Source organism: Bidens hawaiensis, unplaced genomic scaffold (genome assembly GCF_021521415.1).
Source record: "Bidens hawaiensis isolate Kalapana, Puna unplaced genomic scaffold, B.hawaiensis_p1.1 tig00038572_1, whole genome shotgun sequence".
NCBI classification, from domain to species: Eukaryota; Viridiplantae; Streptophyta; class Magnoliopsida; order Asterales; family Asteraceae; genus Bidens; species Bidens hawaiensis.
The window spans coordinates 2,188-22,775 of record NW_027496773.1 but is presented as its reverse complement, the minus strand read 5'-3'; the positions used below and the strand labels follow the sequence as shown (position 1 = coordinate 22,775).

General features: G+C 39.3%; 1 pseudogene; it reads right to left on the bottom strand.

The window, feature by feature from the left end:
- Nucleotides 1-1,858: 1,858 nt before the first annotated feature.
- Nucleotides 1,859-7,278, bottom strand: LOC143590434 (U-box domain-containing protein 33-like; annotated as a pseudogene).
- Between the last annotated feature and the right edge of the window lie 13,310 nt (nucleotides 7,279-20,588).

Here is a 20,588-nt window from a genome sequence, read left to right as displayed (position 1 = left end):
GCTTTACTACGGCTGAAACTTTTCCTTTTCTTTCTTCTTTTTTTGTACCTACATATCTAGATAATCTTTATTAACAACTTATCTTTCACACTAGAAAATACTTATTTATTTACGCCTTGTCTCAAACAAGAGAAAGATACAAGTATAATAATAATAATAATAATAATAATAATAATAATAATAATAATTAATTATTATTATTATTTATATAAAGATATTCACTATGTTTGTGTGGGATCAGAGTTTATGAATTATGGCCAACAAATAGTATGAGCCGCAAATATATTGGGCAAGGTTGTGATTGTCGTATCCTACGCAAATTGTTTACCTGTAACTATTCAATACCCCTAAGTAAATTGATGTCATCCAAGCGTTTCCATTCAAACTTGATGAACGAATTATCATAGTTAAATGAAACACAAACGCCTAGAGTTGATGAAAAGGAGTTAAAATATTCTCAAGTGAGTTACCGTATAGTTTTTGTGTATCGTATGATGCTTCAATTGAAACAAATTGTAGAAACTTAGATATTGTGTATCATGTGGATTAGTTTTTATTTAAGAATATCGTACATTTTATATGCATTATACCGTATTACATATGGACAAAAATATGATGCTTCATAATTTGAAACTGTCATACTAGACATCAAATATTCTTGTACATATTTGCTTGATAATATTGTAATCATAACTAACGTGTCTTCGTCAATGCTAGAATGAAGTGTGTATCTACGTTGAATGTAAAATGAGAAATCAGGAAGAAGCTAGTGAACAATAAATACTATCTAGATGTTTAGCTTGAAACTTGAACTTATTCATGTTACAAGCTGAATTTCAAAGAGGGTATATATCTTGATCATACATATTTAAAGATTAAAAACCCATGTTCGAGTCTAGTAGTTGATTCTCTTAACTTGTATTATGTTGAATACGTATATCTCCCACTCTGAATTTATAACTTTTTTTGACTTGATTTATCACATCACGGCTCATTATATTTTCGTTTTTCTTAACATTAATATTTAAATCGTTATATCTAATTTATATAAACTCAAAATTAACTCCAAAATATCTAAAACTTTGGATGGTCTTATGGTGTTTCTTTGTTCCTTGTTTTTATAATGTTTTCAAGGGCCCCTATAAAATTTATAAACTAATTTAAAGCTACAAAAATCTAAGAGAAAAACAAAACCACTTCCAGCCCTTTTTTAAGTAAACAATACAAACTTTTCTTCATAAAGAAATTAATATCACATATAGAGCATCTATTCACATTCAAATAAAGTTAACCTTAACATTAAATTGTTTATTCTAAGCATATATAAGGGTCAATTGATATTATTCTCTAGTTTATCAAACACGCAAAAAGGTTGGAGCCAGATCAAACTAATGCAAAAGACTTGGAACCAAATTAGAATAAAGCAATCATATTTTGTTTGATTTGGTTGGTTTCAAGATCTAAATATTATTTTCATATGAAATCCAAATCTTTAAGTCATTGATTGCAATACAAATCAGTTTATTTCAACTCTTACATTACTTAAATAGTATTTTTATTCTTTCTTGCAAATACAAGTGCGAATTGCAAATTTAGTCTCTATTTCAACACAAGTCTGATCCAAAAATTATATATTTTTTTTCTGCAAATTGAAATAAAAAGTTCACGTTCAACGCATTATAAAGTCTAAACCGTACGCAACCTCTCAGATCTCTCGATTGATTCTACCAAGATAACAACTCCAATGATAGTCAATAACCTTGATACATGATGGTCAAGTTTTTTATGGTAAATTAAAACATGTAAACATGAAGTTATTCATCAATAAAAGATTTGGGTATATTTCTTGGTTACATGATTAAATTTGAGGTTTGTGGACAATGAAATACATCAAAGAAGATTGATTAGCTAACCCAGCTGACCGACTACCTGTGATTAACCACAAAATAATCATCCCAAAAGAGTAAACATCAGATTTAGCTGTCAAATCTCCCGTTTGAAGAAAATCAGGATCCGTAAACAAAAACGCTCCGTTAGAAGACGGTTTAGAATACTGGCGAAAGTTACGACACCGAAATGTTTCCTTGTTGACCAATTTGGAGACTCGGAAATTGCATAGTTTACTGCAGAGTTCAGAATCGAGAACAATGTTTTCAGGGCTTAAATTCCCGTGTAGCAGCTTTTCGGGTCTAGTACCGTGCAAGAACAAAAGGGCGTTTGCAATTTCGGATATGATTCGGGTTCGGGTTTTCCAGGACGTGGAAATAGAGTTGTGTTTATGAGAAAAGTGACTCTCGAGGGTCGTTGGTGTGTACACGTAAACAAGCGCTTGGGCTTCGTGACATACACCAATTAAACTTAGTATATGCTTATGTTGTAGTTTCCCAACCAGCTGAACCTGCGTGATGCAAACAGAACTCGGTTTGTAACAGAAATAATAGACATAACGGAACTAAAATAACCAAACTCAATCAATTAATCACCTAAAAATTTTAAAACCAAATTCTTGGCCCAAATTCATTATTTTGGGTCATTTTTCTTTTCGGACCAAAATTTTCAAGCACAAATGACAAAACACAAAAAACCGAAACCTAACACATAAAAACCGTAAGAACCGGCATTTATTATTGAATTAGTGGATGGTAATTTTTATTTTTAAATGTTAAGTAATTTATAAAAATAAAAAATGGTGTAGCCCACAAATTTAAGGCCCACACGTGTAATAATCAATTAATCTATTATTAAAAGAAAAAAATTAAAACCAATGTTTCAACTTTCAAGCCCAAATTCATTATCACGAGTCTCGTTTTTTGGTTCAAAAATTTCAAGCCTAACTGGCAACCTGTTGCGAAAACCAAAAACTGAAACTAAACGGTTTGCAAAAACCCAGAAATTGAATTTTCAGTTTTTGGTCTGGTTATGAGTTCAAAATCGACCCATGCACACTCCTACATGTGCGTGTGTGTGTCAGAGAGAGAGAGAGAGATTAACCTCTTCTTGGAACTCTTGTTGAGCTTGCAAATTATTTGTATGCAGTTTCTTTATCATGACTGTTCTATTCAACATTTCGCCTTTATACAAAGAACAACCAAAACTTTCATACCCGATCTTGAAGCTCTCCGAGAATCCACACGTTGCGGTTTCCAAATCCACCAATGAAAACTCGGTCACTCTCAATGTTGTACACGATACACTTCCCGCTTGTCCCCGAACCTTCCACCTGTCGAGCCAGTTTGTGGCTTCAAACCGTTGTCTTTGAACCGCTAGTTTTTCAATCTTTAAAGTTGCAACAGATGCTTCGATAAGTTAAGTTCTTCACATGATTCTTCACGTCTACGGTTTGCTTCGTGTACTTGATTCTCTAAGATTGCTATGTTTGTCATCAACTTATGCAATTCTTTTAATGTTGATTCCTTTTGTTCCATGAGTTGCTCATTTTCTTGTCTTGCAGCGTTTAGTTTATCCTCAGATGCTTTTCTTAACTCGACTTCTTGAGCATGAGCGGATTCATAGGCCTTCACCTAAAGAAGTCAAAGAAAAAGTGAAATTTTGAAGTCATTTTATTATATTTTGAATCTAAATTCTTTTTTAAACTTGTTATGTAAACTTAATTTAAAAGTTTCCCATCTTTAATATTTGTAAGATTTACACTTGTCGTTTCTTATTTAAAAACGGTTGAATAATTCGTTTCATACTGAAACTTGAAGAAGAGTTTGTTGACTTCAGGAGTCAAACGGTATGCATTTGACTCCCATGAGCAGATTCATAGGCCTGGTAAAGTCAAAGAAAAGGTTGACTTCTGAAGTCAAACATATTGCATTTCAAATCCCAAAATCTTGTTAAAACTTGTTATGTAAACTTAATTCAACTTTTTTTTCATCAGTAATATTTTGTGAGATTTACACTTGTCATTTCTTTTGTGGAAACTGTTAACTTAACTTGTTTCATATTGGAATTTGAAGAGTACTTTGTTTGACTTCATGAGTCAAACAAATATAAAAATATGAAATCCCACCTTGTTGTTCGCCTCCAAAGCGTGTGATTCTAATCTTTTCCGCTTTAAGAGTTCTTGAAACGCTTCATTCTTGGTAGCTTCAACTTCCAAGTTGACTCCTTCCAGCTGCTTGCATAAGCTTTCTTCTTCAACTTTCAGATCATGTTCAGATGAATACCCGGATTCTGAAGAAGTGTTCGACTGTACACTCCTTGTCATGCTTGTACTTCCTGGAATAAAACTTGTGCTTGAGCTGGACCGGTGGTAAACTTGCTGTACTTCCCTTTCAATGGTTGGATAACGTAACGATTGTGTCCTTAACACGCTGGAATCTTGATGGGTTGATGATGGCGGATCATAGTCAATAGCTGGTTCTCGGGTGAATAGCAGCTGACCTTTGTTGACCAGCCATATTTGACAAAACGGCGGAGCATTTTTGGCAGCATAACTTGATTTGCTCGGTTTTTTCTTCACCTTCATCCAACTGTATGCAATACTTTTCTGTTACTTTTATTTTCAAATATTTTTAAAAATAATAGGACGCTTACTTTTCCGGGGCGGCTCCCATAACTAGCTTCTGCACCCGATATTTGTTAACCAGATCCATAATTCCTTTACGGACTTGATCATTTTCGGTAGTCACAACATATGCTTTAACCTACACACAAAAGTTTGCCAATTAAGTATATTACTAATTTGTTACTTTCTAGAAGTCTAAAACAGATGATCTATTAAATGGCTGAAAATAAACCTTTGAACGAGAGCAAAGGTTCATGTATTCAAGTAGAAGCTTCTCCATCTCGTCTCTCTCCTCTCTTCTATATGCAGACGCAACATCAGGGTTTGCTTGAGTTGCTGGTAGTTTTCCCACTGCATTTAGAAACCATAAATCATATGATATGTGCATTAAGAGTATTGTTTAGTTGCCATTTAGCTATTATAGCAGATTTCTAGGTGTAAATATAGCTATTTTACTTTTGTATAGAGACACGTTAAGTCGTTACCTATGCAATTGAAGACACAAAAATGTTCATCCCTATGTGACTGCATGGTATCAAAGCCATGGTGGCCTGAACCTCGCCGGATAGTTAATCCGTAGTAGCACCGGTCCACAGTCCACCCTTTCTCCTCCGTCAGTTAGATTTCAAGAATGCCATCCTAAATGGCATCCTTGATGATCGGACATCAAAATTATGCCGACTGACACTGTATCACCCTAGGCAAATCCTACATCGGTCGTGGACCGGAGAGATTCTCGATTCATAAGAAATGTCCTGCCCTGCCTCGAATATTACTAACGCGTTTTGGGCATTGGCTGCGAAGAAGATGAAAACTCCACAGTCAAGCTTGCAAAGGTTAGAGTAGTACCAACATGGGTGACCTCCTGGAAAGTCACTATTGATACGAGGGGCCGGATGTTATAAAGACACTCATTATATGGTCTCAACCAGTCTCCTAGAGCATGGTTGAATGACTTACTGACATTCTTAAGAGACTTTCGCATGGCTTGTGGGTCCCGAGATGATTTAGTATTCTTTAGAAGTCACCTAAAGCGACAAATCCTTCTTGTAGTCTATGTGGACGACATTATCATCACTCGAGATGATAGCCTTAGGGTTTCATAATCAGAACAACTCCTACAGTCTCAATTTTAGGTTACTAATTTGCGACATCTTCAATTCGTATTTTATATAGCTATTTGTGCAAGTATTTTTATGATTAAGAAGTAACTGTCTAATTACATTTCATACCAACGAAAGTATGTCCTTAATGTGATTCCTAAGTGTGGTTTATAAGGATGCAAAACCAGATCCTCATAGTAGATTAAGTCTTCCATGAGACAACCAAACACATTGAAGCTGATTGTCACTTAATTAGAGACCATGTTGTGGAACACAATCTTACATGGATCTACCTGTGCGTATCATAACTCAACATCAACTTGCAGATGCCACTACATAAATAACAAATAGATTTTATTGTTAGATGTTGGAGATTATTATCGCTTTTGCTCCAACTTGAGAATAGTAATATTAAACTGTTACTAATATAGCATAGCTGTCATATTGTTGTCATTTAGCTGCCATAACATAATACTAGCTAGTGCAACTAATTTACTCCCGTATAAATACCAACATAATTATTCAATAGGAAACAAAGAAACATTCCATGTCTCTGTGATCTCACTATGTTTCATTTAACAAGATCAACTTGATTTTCTTTATGCTCTAAAATAACATAGATCACCTTACTGTGTATTGCTTGGAGTGTTTTTTTGGTTATTTTAAGTCAACTAACCTTGTCTTTTGATCTTTTCGTGCGCTTTAAATATCATGATTGGTTAGAGATGATACAAGATGTTCATCTGTAATGATTAAACAATCTAACCACTCTTCAAGATCATGTTATTAAAAGACTGATTACACTTGGTCAAACCTGTTCTAATAAATTTAAAGGCTTTTTGCAGATAAAATATTTCTTTGACCCATGAAGTGTTGTGCAAAATATACTCTCTTTTTTTTGTTATGAACGCTATATGTTTGGTTACAATGTCTCATTTACAGGTAAAACATTAACATTAAGAAGCACTAACTGACTATAGTATGAAAACTGCAATTTGACTTTTGAAGTCAAACAGACTATTTTCAACCTCAAAATCAAAACAAACTTCTGAACTTTTTTTATAATCTAATGATAAATTTTGTTACATGTTACAGTATACACCAACATAAAGCAAAATTTACTAACATATGCTGAAATCATATCAGTTTGCTACCGGTCAACTAATACAAAAACATAAACAAATTATGAATCTAAAAAGCAATTAGACAAACTCACAAAGTGTTGGAATCAAGGGCGAAGGTTGGTGAACATGAAGTATGCAAATTTCTTGATCTCTAAACCTCCTAAAAGTCCAATGAAACAAAGATACCGCCTTTTCAACAGACTTCCCAACCGCCACAAAAACCTTATCACCGCCGCCAATTTCCGACGCCGGGGGACTATTTTTCGGCGAAACCCATCTCGGAAAGTGGCCGGAGAAGAAAACCCAGAACGGGTTCCGGTTGGAGAAGGGTGAGATGGTATCAGAAGCTTCATTAGTCCGTAAGAAGAAGAAATGAAATTATGATGTTTCTTGGAAAGATTGAATTTTGATAATTAAGTAAGGTGTGATTTGAATTGAATTGAGGAGAAGAATGATTTTAGTCGTTGCAAAGGAAAAGTATGATTGACTTTTGAGTTAGACTCGATTGTGACATGTGTGAGATTAGTGGTTTAGGTAGACTAGAGGCAGGTTGGATTTTAATTTGCATAAAATAATAATAATGGTGGAATGAAGATGAAAAGAGAGATCATCATCATCGTACTCAGTATATCCCACCAATAGCAAAGCTATGGTAGGATCTGAGGAGGGTAAAATGTAGGCAGCATTACCTTTACCCCATAGGGATAGAGAGGCTGCTTCCGGTGAGACCCCCAGCTCGATAGTAGTTTTGCATCAAGCCTTGGACGTAAGGCACATAGCACTCAATCATCGGGACACCAGCTGATCGGTGCATGTACCCTTATCTTTCAGCTATCAACGCCACTACATGATGCCTGATTAACCGTCCGTCACTTTTAACGTTATTTTCACGAGATTAGTAAAATAACGTCAAAATTAGTGCAATTTCACTTTTGCCCACCCGAGGGTTCACACATATATACATCATATGTGCGCACCGCAAGCAGGGCTAAGGATGAAAAGAGAGAAAAGTGACAAATTTGGGTGTTTTGTTTGAACATATGAGATCATGAATTCAAATTGGTTTAGGTAATTAGGTGTCTAGTTGACTAGAGTAGGAATGGTATGTTTATGTTCTTTTAAGTAGCATATTGCTTTTCTTAAGGCCATGTGTAGTGGGCGTCGGTTTAGGCGATTTTTGGGCGCAAAAGGGCTAGAATACCACCCCCACCTCCGACGATTTTTGGGCGATTTGAGACGGGGGCGGGGTTTACTTGTCGCCGGTGAGTGTTGGAAATAATAATATAATAATAATAATGTTACCGTTGGGAGGGTAACGGCTATATAAAAAAAATTAAATTAAAAACTTAATATAAATATCAAACCAATTAAACCATTTTCACCATATCATACACAAACCAAAACATAAAAATACCAATCATTTTTATTATTTTCATACTTCTTCAAACTCAATGAGTTCCCCGGATTCCACGAACTCTGCCGAGATTTGGGATCAATTAATCAACGAGAGTCGAAGAATTCATCAGATTCATCGACAAGTGGCGGAAGAGCATTTAGAGGTCACGAACGCGGTTCGGGCCGTCGCCAATAACATGGTGTCCGGCTCTGCTCCGTCTACGGCACCACGTAGACGGTCATATATCCTTCGGGATCGTACGCAAGCGAACACTCGTTTGATGAAGGACTACTTCAACGACACATCTACATTTAACGACGCTATGTTTCGACGTCGTTTTCGGATGTCCAAGCGTTTATTTTTGCGCATCGTTAGAGATATGGAGCGGGAGTATGAGTATTTTCAACAGAAACCCGACGCAAGAGGATATTTAGGATTCTCCGCCATCCAAAAGTGTACTTCGGCTCTACACATCCTCGCATACGGCAACACGACCGATATCAATGACGAGTATTTAAAGATGGCTGAGGAAACAACGAGAGATGCGTTGGAGAATTTTTGCATCGGTAAAATTTAAATTGTTTGTATTAACTATTGTTTTTAATATAAATATTTTTTAATAATTTATTTGTATAGGGATAATACAATTATACTCTCGTCGTTATCTGAGGATTCCTACTTCAAACGACCTGACTCGCATATATGATGTACTCGAAAGCAAACATTCTTTTCCAGGCATGATCGGGAGTATAGATTGCATGCATTGGGAGTGGGCCAACTGTCCAACCGCATGGCGAGGTCAATACACTCGTGGTGACCATGGAGTGCCAACGGTTAGTCTTCAAGCCATTTGTTCACACGACCTCTGGATGTGGTCAGCCTACTTCGGCTCAGTCGGGTCCAACAACGACATAAACGTTCTCAACGCGTCACCCGTGTTAGAGTATTACATCAGCCGTAGCATACCGGTCTTACCGTTTTATACCAACGATACCTTCTATCGTCACGGATACTATTTGGGAGATGAGATATATCCAGAGTACTCGATCATCGTTAAGACGTTTCAAGACCCTATAGAAGAAAAAAATGATTATTTTAAGAAGAAGCAAGAGTTCGCGAGAAAGGATATCGAGAGGTGTTTTGGGGTTCTAAAAAAACGTTGGCATTATGTGAAAAACCCTTGTCGTGTATGGACGTTGGCAAAAATGAGCGATGCCATGTATACGTGTATCATATTGCATAATATGATTTAAAAGACGAGGGAAAAGAAATATGTCAACACTATATACCAGGAAGCGTTCCAGAACAGTTCCCTGAACCAACCCAAGACCAACGAACGTATAACATTCGTCAGCTCACATCAAGTGATATACATAACCAACTAAAGGCGGATTTGGTTCAACATGTGTGGGATAATCGTCCCGTTGAGGACGAAGATGAGGACGGAGAGGATGACGAAGACGAGGACTGGGACGAAGATGAAGACAAATAGATTAGTTTTTTTATTTGTATTTTTATATGTATTTTGTTGTGGTGTGTTTTTTTATTATAATTTATTTTTATTATTTGTGTGTTTTTTTTAAGTTTTATGTATTTTTTTTGTATTTATTTTTTTAATTTTAATACATCCGCATAGATCATCTGAGGAAGAAACACCCTCATGGCACATGCGGGAGCATCCTGACACCCTCAAAAGTCATCCACAAGAAGGAACACCTTTCCGCATAAAGGACCACGAGGTAATGCTCCGGGACAGCTGTCAATAACTAATTACCTTCTAGAAGATTTGCCAAGATGCTTTCTTGGGCAATACGTGATCCCTCGGCCAATTAGCTAGTGACACCTGGCAAGGCCGTTATAACCGCGCACATGGCCAATGTTACGCATTAACCAATATCAGAAGGACGCGTGTCCAGGTTGTTATATATGCAGAAGCAACGTATAGACTGAGCCTATCACATGAGGACACGTGTCCAGGCGGTTATAAGAGCATTTTCTAAAAGGACAGCTGGCCCAATTACTTCCCTACACCCTTCAGCTATAAATACCCTCTCAATCATCATGAGGTATTCATTCACTCCCACTGTACTATCACTATTTACTTAAGTGCATTATCTTCGTCAGAACTGTACTTATTCTCACGCTGGAGGGTGGTTACGGGAAGACCCCCCTCTTGTCCTTCTCGTACGGAGCTCACGGTGTCTGTTTTGCAGGTCTTCATCACTGGACTTTGGTCAATTGAGTTCATATCGTATTGGCAGTTAACCGTATCCTACCCTGTTGACTCATTGGATCTAGGACCCGTTCAGGGGAGTAGATCCGTGTTTCTTCATTGGCGCCATCCGTGCTTTTGTTAGAACTGCAAGAAATTTTTTCCGTCTTCTTTACGATATGAATCAGTTACCTAAAGGGCCGACGGAGAGCCAGGCACAGCCTTCACGTGGTCTCAACCTTGAAACACGTGAAGGAACAACGTCTGTGTTTGCTCGAACTTCGACTCCTATCACAAGAATCAATGCCGTCAACCCTGGAGGTTTTTCCTAGGGTGGTTCGACGGCTCAGGGATTGTTTGCTCAACAAGAAGGTGTTACCCCGGTCGACACTGGAAATGTTGTCACACCAACTACTGACTTGGGGCGTGTTACAGCCCCAGGGGGTTCCAATCTCGGAGATCTGGAACGAATTAAGAGAGATGCCAATCGAACTCATTCAGAGTTAGGCTTGGAAGAGAATTCCGGGGACTTCACCCCAAGAAGAGGTCAACGTCATAACTCCAGATCCAATGCAATTTTTTCTCCGGATGAGTGGCTCCGTATCCAACAAGATAATCTGAAAGCTGAGTACGAGCGAAGGGTACGGAACGAGCGTTTTCACGCTCGTCCCCTGACGTATAATGACTCTCCTAGGAGATCAGTCCCCCACCCATACGGGGAAGTCACATTCAGTATAGTCAGCCACCAGAGCAAAACCTATGTGACATCCGGAGGTTACGTCCTCGCCCCCGTATAGATATGCGGGTACCATCCTATGAGGACGAACTGGATGGATATGATTCAACCTATCACCCGGACGGTAGTTATTATAGCGGGGATAGCCATCTTCCTTCATATGGAGGGGCTAGTTACCCGCGATCGGTTGTCCACCATGCGGAATACTATAGTAGTGCTGAACATGATTTTCTTAAACCATACCGTCCGGAATCCTTCGCAGAAAAATCGAAGTTCATTTCGGCATCGCGATGGCTCCATTCCCGATAAACGCAAAAATCCCAACATCCGTTGGAACATATAGTGGAATGACGGATCCTAGTGATCATTTGCTGAGGTGTGAAGCAGTTGGAGGAGTCAGTGGTTGGACTCTTCCATATTTGTGCCACATGTTTGCACTAACATTCACTGGAGTGGCGCGAGAATTGTAACACCCCGTAACCGCAGCGGAAACGTAAACGGGATGCAACAGACACATCTGATATCAACAGCATTGCTTATAAAGAAAACACCACTACATTAATTTACATCATATTACATTGTTCCGAGTTTAGTTACCGTCTAGGCGAGAGCACATAAGTTTTACCAACATTACATTAACATAATTAATACAAAATGATCACTAAGCTTCCACAAAAAGCACGCATCATCAAGTATGTAGCACTTATTCCAGTTTGGGAGTACCTAGAAAGCATGGAAAGAAAACGGGTCAACTACGAATAGTTGGTGAGTTTCACTAATTTAAATAAACAGTGACAAATCATTATAATAATCATATATTATCGATGTAATTATGCTGAGCCCACAAGTGAAACCTCTGACTATCACACACAACCCTGTGGCATACTCCGCCCACGAACCTGCCCCAAACCGCTATGCCTAACATTACATAGCAAAGTATATATAACACCCAAAATAGACATGTGCAACTGGCTGGGAAACATCAGCAAATCCATTCCGGACCAGTTGGGTTTGCCGGACCAATAGTACTTTCCACACTCTACCGGCTTTCAGTTAATCACTCGTGTTGCGGGGCCTTACAATGTTAGTAACTCAGACAATTACCATCTTAGTACATTTCCGTACGATTCCCGTACAATAAAACATATATAAATACACGCAAATCCATACGCTCAGTATGTACTTAAACATTTTAGTAACAACATGCTTTCCGCCCCGGGAAAATATTTAAAAACAATTCAGGAAAAAGGGGCTCGTGAAACTCACCTTGTCGTAAGCAATTAAGTAACACAGTATACCAGCTACTAGTCCGGATCTGTAATACGATCCCTAAGTTCGTTACTATACAATCACTATTAATATAACTTTAACCGTGTTAACCGGTGCGTCTGGGAACATTGTTAACCCCGTACGGTACTCGTTCCGGGGGTAATGTTAACCCAGAAACACTTCTCCGGACTCAGATTGTGATATCGTTTAGAGTTCACTAGTCAAAATTACTATTAGTCGTTTTTCCCGTTTTGCATGCCTAGCACGGTTATCCGTTTTTACGTTTCAAAAAAATGAGTTTGGTCACACACGACCCGAAAATAGTTGTTGACTGATAATTTAATTATGGTTGTGAATTTAGAGCTCGGTTTAGACGCCCCGTTTGGCCGCGGGACCCGTTTCCGTCATTAGTGTACCGGAAACTGTTAAATCGGGTAAAAGGTACCCAAATCATCCGAATTATTTTCGGATGATTTATTTTTACTTTTTTAACTCAATTATATGAAAATGATTCATTTTTAGGGTTTTTATACACCAGTCAGCTCGCTTATGCGAACTTTACCGGTTTACGCGTTTTAAGCTTTAAAAGTTTGTTTTTGCACCAATAATTATCCGTTTAATCCCAGATCTTAAAATTTTGCACAAATCACTTTTTGACAGTGGGGAATTTTATAAAAATATTTCCAGAATTAATTTTTATATTTAAAATTTATTTATCTATTTTTAAACACCATTAAAACACTAAATATGTCGTAAATACCAAACGATCTTAGAAAAATCCCAAATTTTTCCTGGATGACCCCTGCAGTCCCCTTAGTCCACTGTAATATTTCCAGAACCAAAATCTTTTTTTATATGCCCTTTTTACCAAAACCGAGCTAGAAATAGAACGGTTTAACCGAAAAGCCTACATAGACTTCTTCAACTGACCTAAAATTTTGTGTGTGACTTATACATGTTATAAAAAGCTTATCTGGAATTTTCCAGAATTTTTCATGATATTTAACTATTTTTCACCATTTTTGGCCAAAACCGAGCATTAAATTCACCAAATATTCATCCTTTGTCCAAATATTACCAAAAATTCACAAAACTCATATTTTCATATATCTAACACCTCTGTAAAATTTCATGACCTAACTCTCAACACATCACAATCTGTCCAAATCTCAAACATTATACAAAAACCGAACTACCTTGTGTTTCTAGCTTCAAACCGTAAGGATCTCGCTTTCTAGCCCTTGCTATCAACTAGATACAACACCTACAAGCACAATAACACCACACCAAGCAAGTTACACCCACAATCAAGCCATTTCTTTCATGGTTTCGGTTATGATTTAAAAACAAAGATTTAACCGTAAAAATTCGTTTTTGGTTCGTGTAACTCCTTTCTTGGACCAAGATCCCTTCTATAACCCGTATGCATCACTTGATCATGCAAGAATCGGTTTTCATCTTTGAAACCTCATTTTCTTGCAAATAAACTCAAGAAACGAAGATGAACACGTGAATAACTTGATCGTTACCTTGTTTTTCTTGCTAAAACTCTCGGTTTTTAGGTCATGAATTTGAGAGAAAGTGAAGTTTGTTCAATGTTTTGATGTAAAAAAAATGATAAGTAAGGGGGTTGGAACCCCTTATCCGATCGGAAATGAATGGGGGGTGGGGTGGGACCCACCTCTCCATTTCTAGCCACTAGTTTGGATATCAGAGATCTGGATAATGTTTGGATAATTTGGTTCAGTTCGTTTTTCGGTTAAATGTTTAATTCGGCTTAAAACGAGGTTAAAACGGTAGTTTTTCGGCTAAAAAATGAAATTTATATAAAACCAATTTAAAAACTTCAAAAACTTAAACCATGACTTTCATTGACTTAAAACATCATATTATTAATAATTGCGCATCTTTTTCGGCTTGATCGATCGCCTCTTGCTTGGTTTGGTATTAAAGGTTTCGTTTAACGTACCGACGTACCATTAAATCGAAATTCTTTTTCTTTGCTTTAATTCACTTATCCCGAAGCTTTAATACTTCGTAAACATCACTATGATATATCTCGTCTATAATGTATCCCCGATTCGTTCGGGCTTCAATAACCGTTAATCGGTTGATCGTATTTCCAATACGATTAACTGTATAATCGAGTATAATCCGTACTGTGAATCATACATACTCGTATAAACACATTATAATTCATATATTCATTATTAAATAACACATAAATAGTATATTCCGGTTAGGGTATACCTGATTCTGCCGGAATCGTTACAAGAATGGTTTGAAAAATTACCATGCGGACAGATTAAAAGTTGAAAGGATTTTGTAGCAAAATTCTCCCAACAACCAACAAAGAAAGCATACACGCGATCCTTCGGAAATATTGGATGTTGAAAGGCGAAATAATGAATCCATTGAGGACTTCATTACTCGTTTTAATAACGAGAGCCTTAACATTGGAGGGGTTAGTGAAGATATGCTACGGGGAGCATTCCGCCAAAATGTCCATAGTGACGCCTTGATCCGCACACTAACCGGAAAAGACGGAATGCCCGAGTCCTGGGATGAAATCATGACAACAGCTAAGTTGTTTGCAAGAACTGAAAAAACATTGGGGTCCAGCAGCCAGAAGCAATTACCAAGGGTCGAGTTCCAGACTCCAAGACCAAATAAACAAGCTAAAGGAACAATCTGGTCAAGGCTGCAACCGACCACAGAACAACCGAAGCAGTTCGATGCGAGATCGTTGATTGGCAACAAGAACAAGCGTAACTTTCCAGCACGATCGTCCAACAACAGTTGGACGCAGCTGTCAAAAACTCCTTCAGAAATCCTCACAACTGAGAATTTGACCTTCCGCAAACCACAACCATTACCGAGGAAGTCGTTCCTCGATAATAAGAAACATTGCACGTATCACAATGACATAGGGCACAACACGAACAAATGTGTAGCCCTAAGGAATGAAATCGAGGCAGCTGTAAAGAACGGAAAGTTGGATCATTTGGTCAAAAGTGTAAGACCAGGGACTGGTAAACCTCCCGTAAAGGATAACCAAGGCCCGGCCAAAAGGCAAATAAAAGATTTGAACGTCCACATGATTCAGGGAGGACAAAAGATCAGTAGTAGTAGGAGGAAAGAGTTTGCGGATGAGGAATGGAAGAATGAACAAGTCATTTTTCCACATATCAGGGGAGGACGGTGCAATAAGAATCCTTTGATAATTACTGCTTTATTCGGACATTATCGATCGCAATATGTGTTCTTCGACACTGGTAGTACATCTGACATCATGTACGAACAGTGCTTCGAACAACTTGAGGAAGATGATAAAGAAAGGTTAAGGCCGATTCATGCCCCTGTTTCTGGATTGGGGGGGGGGGGGGATAATGAACCCGCAGGGTGTCATTACATTCCCGGTCACACTTAGTGACGGGGTCCATTCAAAACTGAGGAATTCGAATTTTTAGTCTTACCGGCAACTTCCAAACATGGCATTATTCTCGGACGAGAAGCAATTGGCGACTTCAATGCTCATCCGTCCAGAGCTCACGGGGCAGTAGGGGTTCCGACCCGCACCGGCGTAGAAATAATTCATGTCAACCGTCATTTCTTCACAACAGACAGTTCAAAACCAAGCAAGATCCCAAAACAAACCCAGAGAACTGAACCAGAGAAATGGGTTCTTAACAAGAAATTTCCTGATAAAACTGTGATAATCGGTCCGGCTATTTCTGAAATCGTCTAAACCTTTTTGAAGCAATTATTGACCAAAAATATAGACATTTTCGCATGGCAGCCCGCGGACATGACAGGTGTCCCGCGGAGCATTTTCAGAGCACAAATTAAAGGTGAATCCGTTGATCACCCCGATAGTGCAAAAGAAACGAAAGATGGGTCCGGAACAAACAAAAGCCATGAACGAGCAGGTACAAGATCTTCTCCATGCCGGTATCATACGAGAAATCAAATATCAGACGTGGGTAGCCAACCCGGTAATGGTCCCGAAAAGCAACGGAACGTATAGATTACAAAGATCTAAACAAGGCATGTCCAAAAGAGTTTTACCCACTTCCAGATATCGACTTGAAAGTAGATGTTGTGGCTCCATTCAAATTCAAGTGCTTTCTCGATGCCTATAAAGGTTATCAACAGATTTATATGGCAGCCGGTGATGAGGTTAAGACAGCGTTCTGCATTGACCAAGGAACATTCTGTTACAGAATGATGCCTTTCGGGTTAAAGAATGCGGGTGCCACATACCAAAGACTGATAGATCAGGCCTTCAAAGGTCAAATAAGTCGAAATCTTGAAGTCTATATGGATGATTTGGTGATCAAAAGCACTGAAGAGGATCAAATGTTGAGAGACATAGAGGAAACTTTTGAAACTTTGAGAAGCATCAATATGAAGCTGAATCCAGCAAAATGCTCCTTCGGAATGGAGGAAGGAAAGTTCCTCGGGGTAATCGTGACGAGCATGGGTTTTAAGGCTAATTTGGACAAGATACAAGCAGTAGCTCGCATGCCATCTCCCGCATCCCTCAAAGAAGTTCAAACACTTAACGATAGATTGGTAGCGTTAAACAGGTTCCTGGCAAACCACGCTGCTAAATCTTACCCGTTCATCTCAACATTAAGGAACTGTCTCAAAAAGGCACAATTTAGATGGACTCTGGAAGCTGAACAAGCATTCCAGGAAGTCAAGAAGTGTTTAATGTAATTACCCACGTTAACAGCTCCTCACGCGGGTGAACCATTAACACTATATTTGCCGGCGTCTGACATTGCCGTGGGGGCTGTTTTACTAACGGATAGGAAAAATGTTCAAACTCCGATCTATTACGTCAGTAGAACATTGTCAGACCCAGAAACAAGATATTCGATGTTGGAAAAGTTGGTCTTGGCATTAGTGTGCGCAGCCCGTCGGCTCCGCAGATATTTCTAGGGTCATCCCATCAATGTGTTAACTGGATACAAGCTCAAGAACGTATTAAGTAAACCCGAATTATCTGGGCGACTGGAAAAATGGGCCATTAAATTGGGAGAACACTCGATAGAGTATAAACCAAGACCAACAATCAAAGGGCAAGTGCTGGCGGACTTCGTCACAGAAGTCCCACAGCACAAAGAACAAGAATGTTTAATCGAACAACAACCTCAAGCACCTCCGGAACAAGGGCAAGTTTGGTCATTGTTCACGGATGGAGCTTCAAGCAATGAAGGATTAGGTGCAGGATTAAGGCTAGTCAACCCTGAGGGGCATGAATTTACATACGCCATCAAGTTAGACTTTAAAAGTGCTAACAATGAGGCGGAATATGAAGTCTTCCTGGCAGGCCTGCGGATAGCGAAAAAGCTTGGGGTGAAACATTTAGAAGCTCGGGTGGATTCAATACTAATTGCGGGACAGATTAATGGAACATACGAAGCCAAAAATGACGTCATGGCCTCCTATCTGTCACAAGCGAGGGTCTTAATTTGCCAGTTTTCCTCTTTCAATGTTGTTAACATTAAGAGAAGTGAGAACAAATCGGCAGACACTCTTAGCAAGCTAGCTTCAACGAATTTTGAGCATTTTGCCAAAGATATTCGTGTGGAAGTTCTAGATCATCCATCCGTTCCACAAAACCAAGTCCTGGTAATCCAAACAGGCGTTGAATCTTGGATGACTCCCATTAAAGCTTACTTATCTTCCGGAGCACTTCCAGCAGGAAAAGCTGAGGCTCGGAAGATTAAGCACAAAGCTCTGAATTACCAGATGACTGATGACATTTTGTACCAGAGATCATTCCTTGGTCCGTTGTTACGTTGTGTAGACGCGGAAGACGCAAATTACCTAATTTGAGAAATTCACGAAGGCATTTGCGGGTTACACGCGGGACCAAGAATGACAGTTGCGAAGATCATGAACGCAGAATACTATTGGCCGACATGCATTTTGGACGCTGTGCAAGAAATCAGAAAGTTTGATTCATGCCAACGACATGCTCCCAACACCCCGCGTCCAAAAAACGAGCTGATTCCGGTAACATCTGCCTGGCCGTTCCAAAAATGGGCTATTGACATTATGGGATCTTTCCCAGAAGCCCGGGACGAGTCAAATTCTTGATAGTGGGCATTGATTACTTCACCAAGTGGGTGGAAGCCAAACCGGTTGCATCAATAATGGCTTCAAGCGTGAAAAAATTCCTTTGGGAATTCATCATTTGCCGGTTTGGTCTTCTGCAAGAATTGGTAAGTGACAATGGGACCCAATTTGCTGACAGCGGACTACAAGAATGGTTGAAAGAACTTCAAGTCATCCAAGTTTTCACATCTGTAGCTCACCCGCAAGCAAATGGTCAGGTCGAAAGGACCAACCGAACTATCAAAGAAGGGATCAAAGCAAGGTTAGGAACTAAACGTACGGGTTGGGTTGACGAATTGCCCCATGTACTTTGGGCCTTCCGCACCCAAAAGAATTCTAGTAATTCAAAGATGCCGTTTAGTCTAACCTATGGCACCGAAGCCATGATCCTGGCAGAAATCGGGATTCCATCCGCAAGGGTTCTGTTAATTGATGATAATGATCAGGAACTCAGAATGAATCTTGATTTACTTGAAGAAAGAAGAGAATTGGCATCGATCCGCGGGCACAATTATAAGCGACAGCTTCAGAAGTATTATAACTCGCGGGTCCAGACATGCGAATTCGATGCGGGAGATTTTGTCTTCCGCAACAACGAGGAGTCCGGTCAGGAGCCTCCGGGCAAGTTGGCCTCAACTTGGGAAGGGCCTTATAAAATCAAACAAGTATTATCTAAAGGCGCCTACAAGTTAGAAAAGTTGGACGGGATTGAGATCCCTCGAACTTGGAACGCAGCACAGTTGAAGAAGTGCTACATGTAGCAGTCTTATTTATCCTTTATCTTGGCCTGCGTGCCCACATAGACTAGCAAGTTATGTAATTTCCTTTATTGTAAGTAGGCTTATGCCCAATTTATGAAAAACTTGTGCTAGGTTCATGTAACTTTGACAATTTGTAATCTTTTATTGACAAAAATGAAGTTCCGGATAGACACTTATATTATAATACATAAGACAAAGTGCACCAGAAGAGAATAAGACTTCTTATTATTAGTCAAAAGAGATTACAAGGGAGAAATTTTTACAAAGAAAAAACATATATATACATCTACGGGGCGACACTTCCATCTCCCGCAGTATTATCGGCATCTTCCTCTTCTTCCTCATCAAGATCCAACAGCTCCTTTAATTGTTCCACCGTATCCTCCTTATCGGCAAGTTCCGATATATGATCATAAAGGGAAAACTTCAAAGTATCAAAAGCTTTGGACTTTTCAATAAGAATGGAAGCAGTGTCTTTTCCAGCTAGGACATGTTCCTCCGGAAGCCGACCCTCAGAAGCAAATTTGTAAACTTCTTCAAAGCCCATCTGTCGGCCTGCTTGTTTGGAAGCACGAAGGAGCACCACAATGCAATTCCCAAGATCGTCACTATTTAGAACGTCAGTGATAACCTGTTAGGACATATAAACAAACGTAAGCACAAACAAGTCCGAATTGTTTGTGCTAACAAAAAGATTTGATACCTTGGGGATTGCCGCCGTCTAAAGCCACTTCTTATCCGCCCTGGCCCCCATCTTTTGACCAGCACATTCCAGGGCTTGGTCCCGATTCTTGGTGTTAAAGTCGGATAAGCGCTTGTCCTTGGCCGCTGAGTCAGCCTGAAGGGTCTTTATTAGCTCAGCTTGTTCATCCAGCTGCTTCTGGAGAACAGCTTTGGCTTCCTCAGCAACAAGGCGATTGGCTTTCTCCACTTCCATGGCTCGATGACTGTCCCGAGCTTCAGTTAACGCCTTCAGAGCTTCTTTCTTGGCGTCAAGTAACTTAAGCTCGGTTTCATCTAACTCTCCATTCATAGCCAAGCAATCACGACGTATTTCTTGATTGGTGGAAACAGTATTCGCCATATGATAGGAGTTTGAGTCTAATAGCTCCTGGCGGATGCGGCGGCGTTGTCGTTCCCTCTCGGCAGGAAGGAGACTCTCTTGGAGATATTCGTGACAAACGTCCGCGTGGCTTAATACTGAATTCCGACTTAACGACCAACGAGGATTATGCGGAGCAGTGTCTTCCTCCACCTGAGGCGAGGAAGTCTGCCCCCCATATTTAAACACACTGACTCCACCTTGATTTCGGAAGTAATGTTCATGATGAGGTGGAGATGCTCG